The sequence below is a fragment of the Rhinolophus sinicus genome, chromosome 13, assembly GCF_057876585.1.
Source record: "Rhinolophus sinicus isolate RSI-liver-muscle chromosome 13, RSI-T2T, whole genome shotgun sequence".
NCBI lineage: Eukaryota > Metazoa > Chordata > Mammalia > Chiroptera > Rhinolophidae > Rhinolophus > Rhinolophus sinicus.
Genome location: NC_142513.1, coordinates 53178140 through 53198533, shown reverse-complemented (window position 1 = coordinate 53198533; position 20394 = coordinate 53178140). Strand labels below are relative to the sequence as shown.

Below are 20394 nucleotides of genomic sequence, written 5' to 3'. Positions count from 1 at the left end.
TACCGCCTGTCTCCCCCGAGTCTAACATAAATTCCCGAGAGCAGCGCTTTCCGTCTATTTTGTTTACTGCTGCACCCTCAGTGCCTAGAAAAATGTTTAGCCCAGGGTAGATCTTCAAATATAAATATTTGGCCGCTGAACTGACAAATGCCTTTAACTACTTGTGAGATGCCAATAATTATATTGCTGTGTTCTCTTACTTACAAAGTTTTCCCCAGAATGTATAAGCCTCAGGCCTCCCACAATTGCTCCTATGTATTAGTGTTTCTTAAATGAAACATACGTATGGACTGCGTGAAAAATGCGAGGCCAGAAGTAGCCTCGTAGGAGTTCTGGAAACGTTGGGTCACAGGCATTACTGACTGAATTAAAGTCTTGACCTTGAGTGTGAAAGATCTGAAGGGATGAGGACCCTTAGGAGAGAGAACAGGAAAGTGTGGGCTCCAAGTCCAGCTCTGCTACATACAAGTGGAGTGGTCTTACATACGGGATGGGGTCTGATGACCCCCAGCTTTCTCATCTGTCAGATGGAGACTTGCAGTAACACTATATCCCAGATTTGCAGTGTGGGTCACGTGACACCATGTCACATCTTGTGTAAGCCCATGAAAGCACTCAAGGTGGGCAGAGTCCCATAAAAGTATTTTTCTGAATTACTGTCGAGTAGGTTGCATGTGTCCAGGCAGGAAGACATTCACAGAAACACATTTCACGTCATTTCTCTCTCAGCTGTGCTTTTACACCCTCAGCTCTGGCACAAAATGGGGGGACACATGTTATGTCTTCTGTAATGAAAGCCCCCAAATGGGCAGACAGGTTTATTCTGTATCTCCCACTGCTTTCAGACGCGGCCAGCCATGGGCTCCAGGTCTAGACAGAATTTGCCCTCAAACCTTAGTGCTTTTCCAGAATTACTGATTTGAACTCGTTTCCTTAGCTTCAGAAGTTTGCATGCCGTCCTCCTCCAGGTGTGCTTTTCTGGAGAAGTCAAGGCCTACTCAATTTAGGAAGAGTAGGTTGCCTTGCTCTGGCTAACCTTTTCCCTTTTCTTCTCTTTCCCCCTACTGTAAAGCCCCCATCTCCTTGCCCCTCCCTCTGTAAAGCTCATCAATTGATAATTCATTAAAACAGGCGAGCACAGTGTTGTTGTTTGTGCCAAGGGTGTGGGTGGGTGAGAGGCAGCCCGGGGAGCAGTGCCGGGGTGTCAGCATCTGTACACGGCTGACTGCAGGACCCTTAATTGCACCGTGTTTTTTCTCTGCCCTGTCGGTGGGGAATTCCCATGGATACAGCTGCCAGGCTGCGGACCCGGGGCCCACCCCTCTTTGGCTCAAAGGCTCGTGATTGGGAGACAGGGCAGTTTCTGAGGCCCCCGGAATCTTGCTGCCCCTGTTATGAGCCTGGTGACAGCAATGAAATACCAGAGCTCCTTTCCCAGTGTCCCCCTGCAAAGGGCCCTTGCAGCCAGAGGACTGACATTTCCCTGCATTTCTGCTTTAATTAATGTCTAGGAGATGAAGTTCAGTTCCCACCCCTAGCAGCATATTAGAAGGAACTCAATGCCACGCTTCTTTTCAGGCCTGCTATTTTTACCTGCCGGCCATCCTTTTGTACCTCAAAGAATACAACCCCACACAGTGGAATTCTAGACTACATCCTAGAAGTGAGCATACGATCGCACAAAACTCTGAAGTCCCCCAGGCCTTGGTGTTCACTGGATGCGCCCAGCACGCTCTGGGTGGGGGACTGCATGGTGACAGGGGCAGCGCTGGGTTGTGGGAGGCAGGGCTCCCCCGCCAGTGTTTCTCACTGAGGAGTCCAAGTTTGGGGAACAATGCTATGCTCCTGGCTCACGACTGCCAGCCCTGTCATATGCAAAGGAACCCGGCACAGGCACGTCAAGTGTCGTCTCCCACAAGAGCAGAAGGCTCCTTCCTGACTCAGCCGCACGCCTCTCGCTTCTCCATCGGTGCCCCTGCAGAATGGAGGACCACGTAGTTGGTGCTGGTCCTCTGGGGTCCCCATGCTGCCCTCACCCTGAGCCCTAGACTCTTCTCGTTCAGTAAGTAAACGTCCGTATCACCAAAGAGAAATCTTTTGGGGCTTCGGGTCACACGCAGGTTCTGAGCTGCCATGAGGGAGGCCACTTCTTGCAGTGCTAATGTCAGAACGGGAGTCCGGACTCACCGTTTACTAGTTCTGTGGTTCCAGGCAAGCTCCGTAACCTCTCCGATCTCATTGTCCTCACTGGGCAGCGGGGATAATAACCATCCTCCTTCACAGGCTTGTGGGAAGACTAAGTAAGAAAAACCATACACAGGGCCGCAGATAGCCGCAGCCTCAGCGATTCGGTAAGTGGTTAATCATGGTTACATCGTGCTCTCGCTGCTAAGACGATAAGACATGCCGCGACAACAGTCCTTCCTTTGCCTCCAAGGACCTCTTAAGATTGTAGACTCTTTGGCTTTATAAAAAAAAAAAAAAAAATAAAAAAATATATATATATATATATATATGAAGGACATAAAAATAGTGACTCAGACTGATTTGAGTCGAAAGGGTAAGACAGATTAGAAACTTCGTAAGCACCAAGCAGGGTATTCTCACCCCTAAATGTGCGCAAGTGTTTTCAGACTGTGTTCCTGGAACTGTAAGAGCCAGACGCCCAGAATCAACGGTCCCGCTGGGGTTATCGGGTCCAGTCCTGGGGGCTATTCTGGGTGTTTCCAAAGGGCTCCTGACCAATGAAGGAATGACCAGGGGGAAGTGGGAGTCACATCACAGCAGAGGTGACAGACTGAATGAGAGGCCACGGGGGCCAAGGAGGCTAAGGGTCACGGGGTTACGGCCCCTTCAGAGCAGCCTGGCACCAATCTGGAGAGGGTCAAGGAGAAGGTTCCCAGCCAGATTTACGAGACTGACATGCTACCTACTGTGCTAACGAGGCACCTCCGAGCCAGATTTAGAATGAGTTTTGGAACCAACAGACCGGCTTCTTGGTGAAATTTCCCTTCTCAGGGAAGAGTGGAATTCTTCTCCTGGGAAGAACTGTCTTTCTGGGAGGTCCTTCAAGGTCATTCTCTTGATGGGGAGGTTACACGAGCTGGTTTCTGAGGTCCCTTCCAACTCGAAATTCTGAGAGCGATCTTTTGTTTGCTTGCTGCAGGGAGAGACTTATTTATATGGCTTTGTGTACTCAATGTTCCCTCTTTTTTCATGATATCTAGATGTACTCACTGGGTCTGAAATATAAATTTATGTGTCATGCCTATCAAAGCAGCTTTGTCACTAGGGGATGTTCTTCAGAGAATGAGAAGCATTAAAAATATGTACTTCCCCACCTAAGGAAAAAAAATCCCTTATGCTCTTCAAAAGCAACACAGGGGAAAGGAGTCATACGGAAACCCCAGTCTTGGAACGCGAAGTGTGACAGTCATTTCAGTTGCTGCCACACAAGCACCCAGAGCGGTGTAAACGGGACGTGTTTCCAAGCTTCCAAACACACGGTTAGTCTGCCATTGAAGCATGACCAATGTCTCAGCTACAACAAGCAAACAAGCGCTGAACATGTTAACATGATTTTCTATCATTTCTATTTGACGTGGATTGGGTGGAAAATCTGGGATGCAAGCCATGAAGTAGATTTTCAAAATTGATTAGCATTTTCTGGACATTGGCAGCCATTTCTATGGCATTTCAATGGGAGTTACAACTGGTTAGTGCTTTTGGAAAAATGTGTACCAAATTGCTGTGCAAGCGGAGCGAGCTCCAAACATGGCTGATAATGGGATGAAAGCCTACAATAGTCACACGAGGTCCATGTGACCAAGGCCATTCACTAGTGAGACGAGATGGTGGAAGAGAGGGTGTAAATGGCTCTGTCTAGTTTTTTATTAGCTGTTGGTACTCATCGAACACTGACACCCTACTTGTGACAATGTGTAAAATGGGTTGCCTGCTGGGAGGAGAAAGGTCATTGGATCCTTTGTCTTAACGTTAATCACAGAAAAACTCATTTTAGTTGTTAATGTGGACGCACGGTGCAATTTTGTACAAATTCCATTATAAACATGGTCTTGTCTACTCTCTTTCAAGTTTTGGTGGTTTTCAGAATTGTCATGGCAAATACTCAACCGACCCCAGATAGCTGCTTGCAGGAACGATACATCGGTTGCAGCTGTGCAATTTTTTCATTCCCTTCTAGTTTGTGGCACACAACCACAACTCTCTGTTATCAAACACAGACAGAAAGTTAAGAAATGAATCCTAGCAGGGAAGCGTCGCAGAAAAATGAGACCCTTCAAAGGTCACCGTTTCTTGCTTGTCAATAGCTGACATTTAAGCATTTACTTCCGACGTTGCTGATAATGTGTTTTGAGATAGTCAGGAAGAATTGCTGTGTTGGTATGCAAGTATGTCATAATGAGATGCAAAAATGCAAATCTGGTGGTACGTGCCAGTTCTTTGGAGTGCCTTTGTCAGAACTGCAGGCACCGTGAGACTTTGACAGATACCGTGTCACTACGCAGAGTTGGAGAGCTGATAGCTTTTAAAGAAGCATCTATAACATGATATCTCCAGATGCTAATTAGTGGGAACCTTTAGTGATGATAAATGTAGAGGTCATTTGTTTTTTCTTGGTAAATTTTGACAACTTCATTGAACCAATTATATCAATAGGAGTTGTCGGTAGATGGAGCGAACCGCTTTATCGTTTTTTATTTAATGTGCCACATAAATGCGTTGTACATTCACAAATGTATGCACCAGAAGGCTACCTTGCATGATTGATTTTTTAAAGTTCATTTAAAATGTAAATAAGAGTGCAACCCATTAAGTGACTCCATCAAGTACTTAAAAACTACATGATATCTTTTCAATATGTTATTTCTACCTTTGCATTTTGTGCTTTTGTAAAAAAAAAAAATCAAAAAATCAAAGAGGCTCTGTCGATGATGACGTTGAAATGATTGCATATTAGGAGTTCTTCAAATTGTTAATCTAAAACAATGTTCAAGAATCATAAAGTAATTACAACTAGAGAAATGACATAATGAAGAAGACAGAGAGCAAACCCTGATTCCCAGCACTTCCTTCCCCACACGCAAAGTATCTCCCCAGAATTCTCACAATGGCAACAGGAAGTGATACTTGGCACAATGAATGATCTCGGCCAACAAACCACAGAGTGAGACGAGAGTTAGGGTACGTATCCAACAAATATTGCGTGACTGTCTACTGGGTGCCATACTCTGGCTGGATGTGGATGAAAGCAACACAGCCATTCCCCTCAAGAGTCTTAGGGTTTTCTAGACCACATATCAATGAAATATGTGGGATATAAACCTGAAAACAACAAAGGAAGAAGACAAACAAATGAAGAACCAAAAACTCGTAAGACACAGACAATAGTTTAGTGGTGACCAGAGGGTAAGGGGGGTTGGGGAGGTAGATGAGGGTAAAAGGGATCAAATATATGGTGATGGAAGGAGAACTGACTCTGGGTGGTGAACACACAATGTGATACATAGATGATGTATTACAGGATTGTACACCTGAAACCTACGTAGCTTTACCACCAATTGTTACCCCAATAAACTTTAATTTAAAAAATGCCATTAAAAAAATCCTACAAAAACGAGTCTTAGGGTGTAACGGGAGTCACCTATGAAAACAAACAGCTGCGTTACAAAATGAGAAGGCCACACAGAGGTCCTGTAAGGGGCAATGACATTCTGAGGGAGGGGTCTCACTCCCCAGTGGCTTGGCCCCCTCCGTCACAGCCAGGACACTCTTTTGTCAACTCCCCACTTCACTTCTTGACTCTAAAAAAGGGTGGTGGATGGTCTTCTACTTTATCTGCATTGTATAGGGCAACCGAGCAGCATATACCAGTGATGGAGGGCACGCTGGCACCAGCAGGCTGGGGTGGGGGGCACAGCTTTTCTGAAGGAACAACTCCTCTCTCCAGTCTTTCATTATTCCTAGGACATGAAGGCCACAACTGCCAGGGAACTGGTTTGGGTCAATGACCTAACTCGAAATGACAGCTCCATGAGGGCAGGGACAATGTTCTCATCGGCTATAGCCCCAGTGCCAACGTATCACCATGCCTGGCACAGAGTAGATGTCTCATAAATAGGAGGTAAGTGAATGAAGGCTTAACATGCCAAAGAATATTCTGATTTGTGTAACTAGTATGGCTTGGTAAAAGAAAAGTCACAATTATAAACTATTTTTTCAGAGGTAGAGGTGAGGTCAGAGAAAACCAGCCTGAGACAATCTCCCAATTTATCTAGTAAGCAATGGCTTGCACAAGGCTCATGGCTGGCCAGTATTACTTTCCAGGTGGCGTTACTGCATCAAACAAAGGTCAAGAAGCCAGACCATACGCAGAGCAAGTGAGGGAACTGGGGTTGTTTAACCAGGAACTGAAAAGACTTTGAAGGTTGGGAGTGCTGCCTTCAGCTGTCTGGAGACAGGTCGTACAGATGTCACATGGCTGAGAAACTCGTTTCATTTCGTATATCCTGAACAGCTTGGATTTAGGTGACTGCTCCAGCAAGCTTAAAACAGACAGATTCAGAATAGAAAGCTATTTCCAAGGGCTCCCCATCGGAGGGTGTGGAGAACTACAGAATTGAAGATGCTTTGCTGCCCTGTCTGTCATAAAGGGGACTCAGGCATCCGTTAGATGGTGGGAGTTCCGAGCTGCAGTGCAGGGCCCTTTCCCAGCCACCAGTGAAAACAGATGATGCTAAGTCAGCAGCTGGGCATGCTTGCGATGCTAGCTCCACTCTTACAAGAGTCAAGTCTGGCAGGATCTGTTTCCAGGAAAGGGTGACTCGAGTTGACTACTCAAGAAATGAACTCAGTGGAAATAGAGTAACATTGTGTACCCGTCACAGACTAGTTAGCCAGACCCAGGGATCACAGCACATCATATGTAGTCACGTCCATTGGCCAGGTTTCTGCCACTAATGTTTTAGCCGAGTCTCTTATTCTCCTCTCACGCTCTTCTAACTCTGTTCCCTCCCCTAGTGTCAGCCATTCAAAATAACCGCGCTGTTCATGCAGACACTTACCGCTGGCGTTGAACGTCTTTCTTCTAGAGGAACCGGAAGTGAGTCCTAAGTGTCTTCATTGCTGGTTCTGAGCTTGGATTTAAACTTGGCTGTTGTCACCCCTTCCAATACGCCAGCTTGCTGGATAACATTCAGTCTGCAAAACATGGAATGGAAAACAAATGTGTGCCTTACATTCATGAAATAAAAATGACTTATCCTAACACTTTATGACCAGGACTAAGGTGGGAGTAAGGGCAGAAACTGGTATCGACAATAGGAATAACTATTGTGATGAGTGGGAAAGAGTTATCTTATGGGAGAGCAAACCAGTTTGGGTCTGTTTTGCTCTTTAATAAAACAATCCGAGTTTCACTGTTAATTATGAATTAGTTCTCACATTCCGGACACACATATTCTGGCTGGCTGTCAAGGATCCTGCAGCAATAAATTGTACGCGTAGGTCTCTCCTTGGATATAAAATTTCCATTTTGGAAGAAAATGATACCTCAGACATTGCATTTCAGGGTGATAATTGCACTTCTCAGGGGGTTAAGAAGAAGGTGATCTACAAACAATAATTAAAAAGTTGTGTCCCAAGGGAATGGGGGTGTCAGAGATGGAACTCAAACATATGAAATATTACACTTAGAGCTTGACCTTGTTCCACTGTATTCAGTATTATAAATTCTAAGCACATTTATTACACTTCCAGATTTAGAGGTGCCAATTTGAGGGTGCATTGGGTGGAGAAAAGATAACGTTTAGATTAGGTAACGTTTGATGCCATAGCTTCTTCTCAACACTTGGAAAGTGTCAGGCTATTAACGCTCATAATTAATCGGCTCCAAGCTCTCCTCTGAACTTCAGAGGCACACGTTTGGGGGAGGGGAAGGCAGACTTAGTATTCCCACCCCCCCAGGAACAGGATGAAATGAGGTTAGGTAAGGCTGAGGCTGAAATCACACACGTGTTACACTTTGGTCTACACAATATTTTGGAAGTTTTAAGATTAGTTTCTCTCACTTAAAAAATCAGAAACATTCAAACAGAAAGTTTGGATTTCTGGAGTTCTCTTGGGTTGGGTGGGGGCGGGGGGTGAGGGTTGGGGTGCGGCAGCCCTGCAGAGCCAAGATTCGCTGGAGCTCATTCGTGGCTGCTTCCTTGGAGCAACCAGTCACTCATTGCATTTCTGGGGCTGACCCGCTCCTGTACCAGCTAAGTTTGAGTTTGACCTTGATCCTGAAGGAAGTCCTAGCACTTCCTGTGTTTCACAGATGTAAAAAGCCGAAGTTCCCAACAGGGTGACAGAGTGTCTACCTAGTACGTTCCACATGCTCTGCCAGGGCCCAGAGGAGAGATGAGACAGAGCAGCCCTTTCTCGCCAGGACGTCCGGTTGGCTCGGAGTCACGTGTGTGGAGAAGGACAGCGGGGGCAGCAGGCCTGTGCTGCCGTAGGAGCGCGTACAGAAGAGGGGCTCGCTCCGCTACAAAGCAGGAGGCAGCAGCTGAGCTGGGCCTTGAAGACCCAACAGGTGTTTCCCAGGTAGCAGGAAAAATACTAACCCAGGGGTGGACGCTTCCCAAGTGGAAGCCAAGAGGCGCACGAGCCCACATGGCCGATGGCTCATATGACAGGTCATACCACAGCGTTTGGTCCTTGACATTTATGAAAGGGAAGGGCGGGCTGGCGGGGCCGGGGCAAACCTCAAAGACAGTAAGCAGAGGAGTAACGTGTCAGGGTTACCTTTAGAAAGACGCCTTTGCACAGTGGTTGAAATGTAGGTTCCCTGCAAGGCGGGCGAGCTGTGCTAATGACGTGAAAGAAATCTCGCCTGTGGGTTAGCAGCGAGGCATCTGCAGAGGAAAATCGGGTTCCAGCCAGGGAGGGTGTGTGTCGTTCTGCGGATGGCGGCGGCGTTGTGTCTGCCGTGCTGCATCCATACTCAGCGCTCGGACTGTACCAGACGCCTGACCACAAGGGCAGCTCACCACCACACCAGTGCATAGGTTCTCTGTGCTGTCACGGCACTGCATGCTACCATCTGAACAATCGGGATACACAGACTATGTACGTGGTGTTCCTGCCGACACAAGCAGCCGGGTTCCAAAGAGTGCGTGGGAATCTCAGCACTGCTCCTAGGACACCCTGAAATTCAGCTAGAGGTGACCCTTTCAACTGAAACAGCGTGGAGGGAGCCTGAGGACAGTCCGTCCTGAGAAATGACACTTAGCGGAGGAATAACGGGCCGGGCTGGATCGAAGGCACTGTAATGGCGCCCACGGGGAAAGGGAGAACCAGGAGGCTGGTCACGTGACTGGACGAGGCACAGTGCACGCTGTGTGCCCACGCCAGTCCGGGGCCTGGGCAACCTCGCTCTGGATGGAGGCAGGTAGAGGCATGTGGCAGCTGGAGGTGGCCCTGAGCAGCGCTGTGATGTTCAACGCCAAGTGCCGTCTGCTCGGCTTTCTGAAATGACGTGTGCGCTGTCACTGTGGATCGCAGACAGTAGCTGGTTTTCAACTTCTTTGGCAGGTGCGCAGGTAGGTCACTGGATCCCCTGATGGCTGCGTGAGCATCGAAAGGGAAAGACGGCCACAGCCCAGAGGGCTTTCAGTACACCCTACTGCCGTGTCCTCATTTGTCATCCCTGCTCGACTGTCAGGTACTTGAGGGCGAACACTGTACTTTTCATCTCTTTCTTCCAAAAGCCATGTTCCTCAAATTGGGTTGAGTGGGTCTGGTGGTGCGTATTTTTCATGCCAATGTGTATGGCTAAGTGGGAGTGCCATCTCATGCAAAGATTTTGGAAACCAAGCACTTTATATGAAAACGTTTAGCTATAGTAAGGGGCACAATGCCATAAAGGACATTTCTCAAATGTGTGAGCTTGGGTTGGGCTGCTTCAGGCTATGCCCTTGGACCTGGTAGGGACAGCGGAAGACCCATCATGCCCTCTGTCAAGTGTCTAGTTAGGCAATGTCAGTCATCCAATCAGTGGCCAATGTCTGGATGGGCCAGCTGGCCACTTATGTTCCAGAGTTGGAAACGTCACCCGAATGATGGCAAACTAGCTCCATATACAGTGACTTCCAAGGGGCTGGTAGGGACCATGAGTGGGGAAGCACAAATGTGTCCCTCAGAGGCATGCTCTGGGAGGTGACCTCGGCGCCCAAATGAAGGCTATCACATTCCATTAGATGAAAACCTTGGGACTGTCTCCATTATATACACTTCCTGGCTCAGTGATGGTGGTCTCTCTACCTTGTCACACTGTTTAGTTCCTCACTACAGGCCTTTCTCCTCTAATACAGACTTTTCCCTTGTTCCCTAGAAATAACCAACCCCTGGCCATCCACTCACCCCTCATCCTGCCCCTTCCTGAGGAGACAGATGGTAGGTAGCGAGATCATCTTAAGAAACTGTCCAGTGGACACGCCAATTACCAATCTTAATTTCTTCCCAGCTCCTATGCATGCTCTCTCTCCTCTGAATGTACTTCAGAGGTGCTTAGGAACTATTAGGCACATTAATAAGTAAGTGACTTTGTGAAGGAACAAGTGGAAGAATATCTCATCACACATCAATCTTTGAACGTAATCAACATGGTATCACTCTAGAGGTCTCCTACTGGAGAAACAAAATAGCAGACAACCATCCAGGAGAGGTAGCTGAAAATCACCAGTCACAGCGTCAACAATAGCAAAAATCCAGAATTATGTTTGTCATGACTGGGATTCATTCATGAAATTATTTCCTTTGCTTTATGTCAAGGTTTTACTCTGCTCCATTGATCTGTACGTTGGTCTTTACACCAACTCCACACTGTTTTCATTACTACGGCTTTCTGAAATCAGATCATTTGACTTGTTCACCTTTTACAAAATAATTTTGACCCTGCGGGCGTTACATTTCTTTTTGTTTCTAATACTTGATGACATGACACTTTTACAGTATAAGAATGACGGGTGAGGAGACTCAGTTTACTATTAGAAGAATGGCCCTGGAAGAATATATTCGTATTATTGAAAACTGGGTCTGTTGACAAATTTTTCAGTAATATGAATATATTTTCAATAATATACGGATATATTGCAGGTGTGAATGTATACATACATAGTACGGGTGGATTGAATGTGTGTATCCACGGGATGTCTGTACGTACTTTAGGAAAAATGAATTCTCTCTCTCCCTGTAAATTTGAGGTCAGTGGTACTCGGGATTCTGTGCCAGGCCTGTTTTGTCCCACCCCGCTGCTCCCCATGGGCTGGTCTCCATCACTGCTGGTAGGTAACTATGTGATATATAACTTGCAAGCAGCCCTGCTGTTTGTTACTGGCAATTAATCTCTCTGGGCCCTTTCTTCCATTCAGAAGAAGCCTTTATGTTCTAAATCCAGCTATTCTAACGCTCCCCACTTGTGCTGTGTAGAAAGGACTGAGACGGGCAGATTATCGCAGGGCAGTTAAGCATGTAATTGCTCAAATGAGTTAAAATCCCTTCAAATATCTGTCTTTGTACCTCATCACACCACTTCACCGACTCAAATATTTGACAATTGATGAAGATAAACTAAAGGGGCCTTCATTAGCTACCAACCACCGTGACAAGCTTCTTTCAGCGAAAGGCTGCTGAGTTTTGGAACTTATTATCTACTTAAAAACTGCAGGAAAGCAGAAAAATACTTCAGTGAACTTTAGAATAGAGAAAGCTAGGAGCTTTACATGGCAGCGAGGGTCAGAAAAAAGAGTGCGGTTCGCTAATCTAAGGCCGCAACTTGTTAAAAATGTGGGCTAAGGTGGGCAGATGCACTTATCCCAGAAAGGGAGCGAAATATGATCACATTCTCGTGGCACCATCATTAATGACCGGGTGTTAAATTTAGTGGAAATTACAGAAGTGGAGAGAGGGTGGCAGAAATCCAGTGCCGTGCAGAGGCGGGTCGGAGTGTGGGGTGGCCTGGCTGCCAGGACCACAGCCCCCTGCTCTGGGAGAAAGCCAGGGGATGCACTGAGCAAGCGTCCTGGGAAATACACGGAGCTTTGCTCTGGCAGAGACCCCAGCAAATCCTCTGGCTTCCAGGGCCCTCACTGCTCTGTATGAAGCTGTTCAGACCTGATGCCAAGGAAAACAGGTGCTAAGATGACCAATGGGCGTGAGGGTAGAGTAGAAGGCGGGTGTCAAGTGTGATGGCCTTCTATCTCTCTCACCATTGTGAGATGAAGAGCAAATGATAGCTTCAATTTCCTAATGTATTAAATGGACCTACTGATTCATAGTGTATGTGGTTTTCCTGTGAGGAGTAAATGAGAGGGGCATTTGGTACACGTCGGTCATTACTTTACAAAATGGGGTAGTTGGAATTTTGCGCCATATAGTTTATAGTTATTGTGAACCTACAAACTCTGTTCTTTGTGTTAATGAAAGTAATTAGAGAAAATCAATATTCCAAACACTAAATGTGGACAAATGTGGGAGGAAATTTCTGAAGAATGACGTTTTCTTCTTCACAATGGGTTTCCATTAGCCTACCGTGGAGAGCTGTAATAGCGTGAACGCTATTGGTTTCCAGGCTAATCCATCTGTGTCTGGGGAGCATAGACTCATCCCAGCGGCCCCTGGTCGCCCTGGGCCTGGCCAGACACGACTCTCCTGGTTGGTTCAATAAGGTGGCTGGTTAAACAACAACGGTGAGCAGACATCTGTGAATGAGTCTTGACTTTTTGGGAATTCTACTGTGTCATTTTGAACCCGATGTTGGCTTTTGAATAGCTCAAATTAAACGTTTAAGCAAGACGTTCAAAGAAGAAAACGACAACATTAAACCACTATTAGCTTTGATAGATTGCCCAGCTTGTCTTTTAACATATCTATCCTCTATCTATTGCCACATACCCACACATACACACACACACACACACACACACACACACACACACATCAGGGCTGCATAAACGTCGGCCATGGTTTTGATATTCTGCCCATGTTGACAATTTGGTTTTGCTTGGCCTTTGGAAGGCTCAGTCATTTGGAATGGCTATTACTGTCATGTCTAATAAGTGGATGTAATACAGCGTAACACTTATAATAGAAACAAGATATATCTCTTGAACACACTGTGATATCTTAATATTCCATTTTTGGAAAGTGTTTTAATTTCATATGTTAGAGTGCTATTAGTCATGTATAAAACAAAAAGATTTAAATGATACAATAACCAATTATTGTGAAAGATATTACTATGTACAAATATAATTAAGAATTTGCCAATTATTAATAAAATGAATTGGCAGTAGCTAAATGGAAAGAGTAGATTCGATAAGTCAATTAAAATATTTGGGGGCAAACAACTATAACTTTTTAGTTAAAATAAGGAAATAGGGATAAGATTATGTCAATTCCAAACTTCATAAAATTATTTTGAGCTGGCCTTCATAACAGTAAACTTTAGTAGCTGTACTTATTATTTCTGTTTATAGTCGAAACACAACTATGTTATTTATATAATTAAAAACTATTTAAACTATTCAATGAAAAGACTAATACATGAATCATTATAAAATTTAAAAGGAAAAAGAGAAAAATACACGGGAGCATCTGATCTTAGGCCAGGAATAAGTCTCCAAGCATAAGAACAAAAGAAGAAACCATGATTTGACTACATTTAAAAGTATCAACTTCTCAACCTCTATTTTTACATACATATATACCTATATTTATAAGTTTGTATATTTACTATACATACATATATACACATATCTAACATTAAAAGGTCAATTTAATAAAAATAGTTATTTCTAATAAATCCAAATCAAGATATATAGTCCTCATCAGAAACCATGGATGCCAGAGGAAAATGGCATTTCTCAATTGCTCAAGGAATCGTCAACCTAAAATCCTATAATCCAGTAAAAGTCTTCTTCAGGAATGAAGGGGAAATCAAGGCATTCTCAGATGAAAGGACTTGTCTCCGGCAGACCTCCCCTCAAAGAATGAAAGAAGTAGCTTCTAGATGCAGGAAGGAAGCAATAAAAGAAAGACTCTAGTCTAGCCACATCCGGTGGGAAGAAAAGAACACGGTGAGCAGAACTATGGCTAACCATAGTGATGAGCTACCACTACACATCTACTAGAATAACGAAAATTACAACACCACCAAAAAGCCTGACAATCCCAAGGGCTGGCAAGGAGCTGGATCACGGCACTAGCATAAACGTTTCATTTACTCTGTGTTTGCAATTCAGCTTCATAGGAGACAGCCTTTCCCACCATCATGGCTTTCTACCAGTAATGATGGTGGAAAAATCTGTTTTCTCAAAAAGTTAAACATACAATCAGCAACCCCATTCCTGAGATTTCCCCGCGAGTGTATGAAAAGCATATGAAAGCATTATGTCCATGCAACTACCTGTATTTGAATGGTTTTGGCAAATTTATTCATAGTCACCAAATCTAGAAACAGCCGGATACCCATTCCTCAGTGAACAGAGGAAAATCACGGCGCATAAGTACATACGATGGAGTATTATTCAGCAATCAAAAAGAAGGCAATGACTGATACTTGTAGCAAATTGCAGTGAGAGGGCAAAGTGACAGTCACGGGAGGACACAATTCACTTCTCTTTCAGGAGACTCCGTTGTGGAGGTCACATGTGACAGCCCCCATGTGGCCCCCTTGGACTTACCCTCATATTCGTGCTTGAGAAAAACACTTACAATTTACTTAGGAGTAAATTAATATGACTAATGGAGATTTGTCATCCTGCATTTAGAAATGGAATATTCTGCAAAAAAAGAACCTGTGACTATTTCTCTCTCCTCTGAATAATTTGAACTTTTAGCCCCTTAACTGAAGTTAATCACATTTTGTAGTCACACAACCACCTAGCCAACTGTCCCCCGTGTCTTTCCTTAAGGAAAGAAGAGTCTGTGAGACTGTGCCTTTCTGGGACTCTGTTCCATCTTTGTGTTTACACCTTATATCTCTCTGTCTGGTCCCCAAAAGATGGTTTGCAGCCAAAGATGGGTAAGATATCTCACGGGAGATACAACCTAAGCCAGGCAGAACTGAGTGGGGACCCCCAATGAGCTGCCTTAGAAAAATATGGGAAGGAACCTTGCCTCCCCTTCCCCCTGCCTGGGAAAAGTCATTGCTGGCTCTGGCTTTTCCCTGGCACCTGTTTGTGAGAGAAGTCATGAGAACAATAAAGGTCAGTTCTCTCCACTTATCTCAACGGAGCTGTTACAATATGAGAGACTTGACCCTGAAAAGGTATATACCTTGGGTAAGACATCATGGGATCTTGTGCTTCGGCTGTTTACAGACAAAGGGTGATCGGAATAAACACTATTCTGCTATGATGTATGAGTCTCACAGACTGTGTAAGAAACAATGTTACTTTCATGTATTTGTATACCTATCAATAAAAACCTTCAGTCGGCCTTATTCTGGGCTCCAGTCCTCTGAGACTGAGAGACCCCTGGCCTTCGGAGAGATTTAACTGTATTAAGTCTCTGTTTCTTTCTTAAAAACTTAACCCAAGCCACCCCTTCTCGCACCCTCACTGCCCGTGTTGCGCTGCACACGACAGCATTTGATCTCGAGTAAAAATGTTTTTAACGCGAAACAATATTCCACCGAGATTTAGTTCAATTGGTTAGAGCGTGGTGCTAATAACACCCAAGGTTGCCGGTTCAATCCCCGCATGGGCCACTGTGAGCTGCGCCCTCCTTTAAAAAGAAAAAAAAGAGTCTTAGGTCTGTAAGGATTAAAATTTTATCCTTCTACAAACTTTTTTAAATATCTAGAATATATTAAAAAAGTTTCTAATTCTTTCACAAAACATTTTTTTTATACCCAGAAATATAAAGTAATTTTCGACAATACCAAGCGTTTGGCCAAGACAAACCACGTGTTCACTTTTTTTTTTAATGCTTCAGGTCACATACTTTTTATTCAAAAGCTGGACATATTCTTGTGATACGTTGTGCGCTGGACGAGAGAAAAGAGTTAATCAATGAATTTAATCACTTAAAACAATGTATCCGTATGAAAACATTAAAGAAGCAAGCGAAGTGGTTGTGAGACAACTCCCACAAGAGCGAGCTGATACCCCAAAAGAACAATCTGTGTCCGAGGCTTTACTGGGGGTTACGTCAACGTTATCACGAGCTTAGAAGCTAAGACTCAGTATTTGAAGAACACCTGAGAACAAACGAGAAGTCGATTGCAAGAAGCAAGAGATCGACACACAGAGTATGTATCGATATAAGATGCATGAGAAGGTGCAAGAAGTGCTGAGAAGATGCAACATCACGCGCTTAAAAGTGAAAATGCTGATTTAAAAGTGACAACTGAAAAGCAAGCAGGCAGAACTGAGCAGCTTCACAAAAACCACGTGTTCATTTTGCCCCGACTATTTTTCCCTGGTTAAAACAACAACGTCTCTGCATGTATGAGACAGTTGCTTCTCAGTTGCTACCCAAGTACTATGTGTGGCCTCTGTATCTGCTATCTTTATTTCTTGGGATGTCCACTCTTCTGTGTCCCATAACTGTCCTAGGAACTCATTTGTATACCCAGGTCCATGCCCAGCTGGGAGTGGAGAAAGTAAAGGCTTCATATAGACAGAAAAATTGTGCCACAGCTATGTGGGTGGTGCCACGTCCTGTATTTCCCCCACAGGCATAATATACTAAGGGAGTGATACTAGAAATACGATTTCCGAAAAGTAGTAATAGAGAAGAACCCATGGGGGATATTGGCTATAAAATACAATGGTGTAGATAAACATCCATTGGATGAAGAACAAAGCAGATGCCATAGAAAAACCAATCAGAGGCTTGGAGGACTTGGTTAAGAGCCTCTCCCAAAATGCATCAGACAGAGATAAGCATTTGGAAAAAGACAAATGCTAAGAGAAAATGAGGCTAGAAGTAGAAATGGCAGCAAAGAGAAGATGAAGAGGAGGAAATAGGTCCATCGATGCTTTTAAAGCATTTCAAAAACAGAGCTTTGACGCACACTATAAATAACACTAACGTTTACCATTTATTGGGTGTCTCACATGTGCCACGTACCTCATACCTACTATCTCGTGCCATGGGGTGGGTATCACCATGTTCCTGACCGCACAGCGGCGCCTCCTTCAGTTTGTGCATCTAAATGCAAAGCTGGGACTTTTCCCTTAGCAAATATTTTTGAACGCCTAGCTTTAGGGATGTGACTATGTAGAACGAGGCTATGTTGTGGTCCTGTGTCATCAAGTTTTATATATATATATCAAGTACATGCATTTAATTATGTGTCACAATGTTTTGTCCTGATATATGCCTTGGGAGCAAGAAAATGTGGTTCGGATCAAGTAATTTACTCAAGCAAATTTGGAGGCCTCTTTCTATTCCCAAATAACAGGTTTATAGGGTTGTTTTTTTTTTTTTTTTTTTTTTTATAGGACTCGTCTACATCGTTAAAATTATTGGTCTCTCTCCGGGATACTGTCCAACTTTCGCTGGTTGCTTTAGGCTTGGCTCCCAGCCCTCCCTCCGCGCGATGCCCTTCTTCCTCTCCTCCTTGCTTCCTTCCTTGTCAGCTGGTTGACTAGCTCAATACCTACCAAAGCTGATCCCAGTATCCTCTAGTTCCTTCATGTCACATTTGGCCCTCTTACACCTAGCGGGAGGCCTTTCTCTGACCTTATTAAGATACTTCCACTACTTTTCTGCTCTGCCTCATGATTTTCTGGCGTCTTCTTTCTCCCAGAGTGAGTGTATGCCACTTCAGAGGCTAACAGTGTTTCATGTCTTACTTAATCAAAGCCCTGTGAACGGCTTGGTAACTGGGGGGCTCCACACTCTCCTGTCCCATCTGCCCTCCCGTGAGTGTTTCACCCCTCCCTGGCTTAAACGCCACCCTCCGATGGACATCTTATCTCTGTCCTTATGCCACTTCTCTCCTCTTTGTGTCTGTCTAGCCCTTCTGGGTTTGCTTTCGCTTGCTAGCACCCATCTGGCTTGCACGTAGTTCATTGTGTGCATGCTGTCACTTTGTCACTGGTAATAAACCCTTAGGTATGCCCCAAATCTTATTCTCCTTTCCACCCCCCAGCGAGCCTGTGGGAAAACACAGTGCCCACCCTGGGGGCTTTAGGATCCAGGAGAAAAGCCACAGGACTGCCGGAGGCTAGACCGGGCTCTCAGAAGGAGCAGGAAACACGCCAAGTGCTCACAGCGCAGCAGCGGGCATTTGACTTCAGCGGGCACAGTCCGCACGGAAGTTCGCCCATGTCAGTCCAAGGGCTATTCTTTCTGATCCTTCAAGTGAGAGCTCCTGGATGCAGAAGGGAGACTCCGCCCAGGCACGTGTGGGGGCTCCCCTGCTTCCAACTAGTCCCCAGTATCTTCTGGTATCATCTCTGGGTTAGTGCCCAGGGTCCCTGCAAGGCCCATGTCTTGTTATAAGACTCAACCCCAAGTTCCCTTCCATTTCGTCTCACACAGGCTGCAATTCCCCAGTTAGGGATCGCTTTAACTACGGCAACGTTGCCTAGAAACATTTTACTTCCTGCCTTTATCAGACATCCCAGCAAAACAAAGATACAAAGTTAATCCAACATCAAATGCACCTCTGCAGAGGAAGAGGGTTTCGTTAACCCCTTAGCCACAGGAGAGAACTGATATCTGCTGAGCATCCATTTTTTTGTAGGTCTTTTCCATAGGTTGTCTCACTCTGTCTTTATAAGAATTCTAAAACTATTCTTCGTATATATTTTACAGATGAGGAAATTGAGGTCCAGGGTGTTCAATACCACCCAAGGTAACAATTTAGACCTAGCGAGTTACAGAGCCAAGCTTGAAATTCTCATCTGTTTGGATTCAAAGCTTGTATTCTTGTTTCTATCCCATGCTGATTCAGTGTCAAACAGAAGGCATTATGTAAGGCATTTCATATATATATATATATGTATATAAAATACCGTTAATCATCTTCCATCTTCATCTTTGAGTACCTTAATGCTAGAACTCTATTACTTTGAGTCAGGTCTTTCCCGGACAAGATACAGATGGGTTTATCACGGAAGAGTTATCTCTCCAGTCCAGAGTAATTTAAATAGGCGTCGTTATCTATTTTTAAAATAGCCTGCTAGCAAGCAGGTAAGAGAACTAAAACTTTCCATCAGTTTCTATCTGTCAGGTCAGTTACTATGCGCCTCAGTTTCTTTGCAGAATAAAGGGATTGGCTTTGATCATCTCCAAGGCCTTTCCCATCTTTCATGCCCTGTGAGAAGGGAGTGTGATCCGTTTCTTCTACACCTGGCAAGCCTACAAGGCCAGTTAGGAAGCAAGGAAGACAGCAGCTGAAATGACTACTTTCTTGTCCAGTGTTATAGTGAAGTGTTCTGACCAGGAACCTCTTGGTTGTGAGACTAGGTTCTGGTTTGAACCAAACATTTAACAGGGACGATTTTCCAAGTAAGTGGTTTGGCCAATCTGAAAAGGAAGCACACACGTCGGTGAGTCAATCGACCACTCAGGGAAGCAGAGAACTGCCCTCTAAAACAGGACCAACATTTCAAGTGGTGTTTGAAGCAGAACAAGTTTCCATTTTGAAAGTTTACGCCACTCATTATACAAGACCTTGGGGTTTGTATTTATACGTGAGAAAAAAAATCATATGCAGAGAGGATCACAGATGTGGCAGAATAGAGGTTGCTTTTTAAAATTTTCTGTAGTGAATTCCCTAAAGAAATTTCTTTTCCTATAAGGCCTCATCTTCATGCTCTGTCAGGAAGTCAGTCATTTAGTTATTTGAAGTCGGTTATGAAATACAAATGTATATTTAAAAAATCTACTACCAGGTTCTCTTAAATGCGCTAGAAAAATAAACGCTAGTTTTAATTAGACATTAATCTAAAAGATTATTTCATTGTCTTACACCTCAATGAGAGTCACCAGTAGGAAACATGCCTTCAAGATCCCATTTTGCTGCCCTTTCTAAAATCGCATCATGGAGGTAAATTTCTCTTTAAAATTTATTCTTAATCACTTTAAGATTTTTATATATTTTTTATATTTAATTTAAATTTTTTTAAATTTTTTAAAATTTTTAAAAATTTTACATTATAAATTAAAAAAAAAAAATCACATGTTCCAATCCTCTCAACAGAACAGTATTGGTAATAGCAATTTAGCATTTCTTTTGCTAATTTCTAAAGGGAAATTTAGTTTCTATAAATATTAATGTGAATGTCGTGAATTCAAATTTGATCAAGTTTTTCCTATCTGATGTCGTCAAGTGTTCCGCGTACGACTTGCCCAAGCTGAGCTCAG

General features: G+C 44.2%; 1 long non-coding RNA gene across 1 annotated transcript in view; it reads right to left on the bottom strand.

Moving 5' to 3' along the window:
- LOC148756087 (uncharacterized) overlaps positions 1–20394 on the bottom strand; it is a 97192-nt gene that overhangs the window by 26470 nt on the left and 50328 nt on the right. The window contains exon 2 of the long non-coding RNA XR_016018335.1: positions 7086–7221. This is a non-coding gene — a long non-coding RNA (uncharacterized LOC148756087). The remainder of the gene's footprint in view (positions 1–7085; positions 7222–20394) is intronic.